Here is a 4407-nt window from a genome sequence, read left to right as displayed (position 1 = left end):
TCTAAATGTTGACACTGAAAGATTTCAAGAAATAAAAAATAAAAAATTGGAAAAAAAAGGTTTTCTGTAAGGTCCAAAAACCTTTTAACAAAGTATTTAATTATGTGTTTATTTGAAGCAGTACTTAAAAGAGTTTCTTGATTTTCATTAACACACTTTGAATTTTTAAATTATTTTTTCAGAAGAGAATCTTTTTTAAAAAATTAACAGCTTCTATAAACACTTTTTTTTTTTAAAAAAAATAATCTCAAAATAGGTTTTTTAAAGCTATCCGATTGAGCTACAATAAAAGGTAACTTGAAAACATTTATAAGGGCTCATTTGATTTAGAGATATTTCAATGTATGGATTCGTAATGCCAGGATTAATAAACGAGAATGATAGTGCAATATTTATTTACTCAATTCCTTAGGGGTCATTTTGTATAACACGTTTGATTGTTGATTATGGAAGAGAATTATTAATCATATAATAAAATTCGCATTGTCAAACTATATTTGATAGTTTTTAATTGTTTTAACTTCAAAACCCAATACTTATTTTCCATCATCAATCAAAGAACTGTCCAAACAATCGAAAATAATTTGAAGTATACATTCTCTTTTTATTCTTTCTTACGTTTTTCTTCAAGACTTTCACGTCCCACTCATATATGAATCTTATCAAAATACTATATTGTAAGGCCTATTACAATAAAATTTGATTTTAGGTCAATAATTTTATTTAGCCATAATTGATTAGTAGTTCCTAGTCATTTTCGATCAAGCACATGTTAAGAATGATATGGTATCCATGTGCTCATATTCTTGGAACTTCATTCATTGTGGCTTTAATCCTTGATTGGATTAAGAAAAAGAAAGAAGGATAAATAAAGTAAGGAAAGTAGTATTAATTAATTAAGATCATGATGGTTATATAAGTAAGTTCTACAATTAACTAAAAACTCAGAAGCATAATGAGAACATCATTAAAGATAGAAATTTGTGGAGTATTTTCCTCCACCCACATAGATATATATTAGTGGACAAGTTGGATGGGTACTAGGCTAGTACATATTAGTGGACAAGTACCAACAAGGGTTATGATATAGTGGTAACTACTCATTCAATCTTAATCAAGAGGTATCGGATTCGAGTCCTCTTGGGTACGGAGTTGTCTTTGTTAGAAAGCACTTTACCTTCTTAATGTGGGACTTTTAGACGTGAATCCAAATTTAATCGGGCTTCAATATGAGTACTGAACTTCGGGTAGGAAATCAAAAAAGATATTACTGGACAAGTGCATGCAAATCTTGTGGATACTTTTGTAAGTGCAAATCTGCAAGTTGGTATCAAACATTTCTACTTTCTATTCTGACCCAATTGAAACATCACCAATGATGCATTAAAAAAATTTCCTTAATTTTCATCTTTTTTGTAAAGGATTCTTTTTATAATTTTGAATAATTAAGGGTCTGAATCATTCTTCCATTTAAGTTTAAGTTATAAAACATGTATAAAGTGTATAGATTGTGTATACGTTATATTCAATAGTGTATATGTTATGTATATTCTTATCATGTTGATAAACTAACGGGCCAAACGGTATACATCCGTAACTTTCCTTAAAATTTCTTTACGTACTGTTATATTTTATAGAATTTACTTATCTTATTTTTCGATTACTAATTTCATGATTTAATATGATTAAATTTACAATTATCTTTTAAATGATTACTTACATTAGATAGGAAAACATAATATTTATTTAGGTATACTAGAGAGAATTTAATATAAGGTATAAAGAACATGGCACTTGAGATCTCAAGAAAATACTGTAACCCTAGGGATTTCTAATAAGTAATATGTTTCCTTTCATCATGGGAATTATTGAATATTTTGTATGTATAATTACATAAGCTAGATCTGTGAGTTATTGCACTCTCTTCAAATTAGTGTTTTAAAAGGTGGAGGAATGAGGTGAGACGTTTTACTTAGTATAGGGCGAGGCGTAAATCTTGAAACGTAGGGCGTAAGCTCTATGGATTTTAAAATTTTTAATTTATAATATGATATGATAAAATAATAACACAAAATCATAAAAATACATCAATAGTTTGAAATAATTACAAACATGATTAAGAAAACTCATAGAAAATAACATTTCTAACATGACTATACAAGTATAAATAATCTAATATCTTAACTTTTAATAATAAAAGAATCATTATTTCTAAAAAAGTATTACATCTAAAAGATCAGAAAGATAGGCGAACGACTTGACTATAGTATAGGTCGGATGTTTCCGTGAGCAGTAAGCAGCAGATCTCTCCTTATTTTGGGAAAGTCGGTGGCCGTGTGTGAATTCTTTCAAGGCAAAGGGCGGCCTGATTCAACATTGTTGTGTACTCTGATCCGGTCGAGGGTGATTATTTCAATTACGTCGTCCATGATTCTTAGATCCAGAGGTAGCACCGATCCATCAATAGCAGCATCCCTTCCTCTCATTATTTCCCGGATCATTGTACATTTCCATTTGAATTGGGCATTCTGTTTCATACTCTAAGCAGTCCTTACCTACACATGCATCTGATCATATATGTATATTATCTATTCCAACAAATAATACAAAAGAATGAGGTTTGGATGCGCAGAAAATAATCAATAAAACTTACTAGTATTATAATAAAAACATCACTCCATCATGAATAAAAATAAAATTACTTTCAAAAAGCTAAATAAAATATGACAATTTTGAGACATATGGCAAAATCATGAGGACCAATGATAAGTGAAAAAGTAAAATTTTGCTACGTATTTTTAAAAGAAATGTTACTGTTGGGTGTTTGCCCTGACTTTTCTAGTATAATTAGGTTTTCCTTTTCCTGAAAGGAAAACACAATGTCTTCATATTTGGCTAGTCCTTTTTCTTATAGGAAAAGATTTATGACTCTATAAATAGTGGTTTATTCCTTCTAACTTGGTAGCATTCACAATGTAGTCCTAGGGGCTTTGAGAGTTTTGTGTAGGGGGAGAAACGGTGAGACACAAGTGTTGCATTAGCACTTGTGTGAACCTCTTTTTATTCCGAGTGAATTGTGTGAGGTTATTTCTCTCGATATTTGTACTCTCATATTTATAGTGGATTGCTCATCTCCTCTTGTGGACGTAGGTCAGTTGACCGAACCACGTTAAATATTTGTATCTCTTATGGTATATTTCTCGTTTGTCTTCTTACTCATGGTCATTCAAGGTTTGCTTTGCTAGCTTTCGCATGACACCTAATTATTTCGGTCCTAACAGTTACGTAATATATAATCACCTTCATAATATTACCAAATAGTAAAAATGTGATACTACTTGTTATTTGAGTTACTGTCAATCTTCTTATCTCTATAGATTAAAAATTATTAAGTATCATTCATTTATTCAAGAATTATGAGGGTCAACGATGTTAACTAAAGATTTTTAACACATAATTTGTGTAAAATCTATTAGGTGAGCCCCGCGCGTTGGGCGTGCTTAAGGCCTATAGTCGGGCGTTTAGGGCGTAAGTCTTACAGAACTAAGTCCCACATTTGAGCCTCGGGGCGTTTTGTTAGAGCCCTGCACCAGGGCGAGCCTCGAGACGAGTCCCAACAGAATTTTTTAAAACACTAATTCAAATAGTGGTTGCTTATTTAAATGGAAGTCAATATAATTAATTAATTAATTAATATTTTACGGAAACAATCTCTCTACTTCAAAAAATAGAAGTAAAATTTATGTACACTTTATCGTCTTGAAACCACTTGATGCATCACACCGGCTACATTGTTGGTACACTTATCTAATATTGTACACATTTCTAATATTTTGTTTAGCTCAAACTTCAAAGAATATTTTATCTGTTACTTAATAGTCTTTGGTAACAATTTCTTCTTGATATTATATATATATATTACTATTTGTTATTTTTTATATTTTTATTATAGCATTATTTTGCTATAGTTATTATCTTTTTTTTCCAAAATATTTTGTCATGCTATTTTTAGTATTTTATTCAAATGAAAGCATCGTAGTATGAACCAACTTTCATGTCAAAATCAATTGGAAAGTTTACTTCTTATCATTTCTGACTTTCCTAGTTGTGGAATCTAACCAATTGGATACACAAAATCAACTATAGTTCCTTATTGGCATATATGCCTTTTGATAGAATTCTAAGATATATTTTAAGCTAGGAACCTTTATCTCGTCTATGATTCATATATGGGAAAAAACTATCATGATGTGATAACAGTGAAATGTACGAGATTTCTCCGTTCTTAATCAGGACTCTCAAATTAAGTTGTTGAGTATAAAAATATTTTTGGTAAGAAGTGTTTCTTCTCTTTAACGAGAGTATTTTATGTATTGAAAGTTGTATCAAAAATAAATTGTATACCAA

This window comes from Solanum dulcamara, chromosome 1 (genome assembly GCF_947179165.1).
Source record: "Solanum dulcamara chromosome 1, daSolDulc1.2, whole genome shotgun sequence".
NCBI classification, from domain to species: Eukaryota; Viridiplantae; Streptophyta; class Magnoliopsida; order Solanales; family Solanaceae; genus Solanum; species Solanum dulcamara.
Note: the sequence above shows the minus strand (reverse complement) of the source record.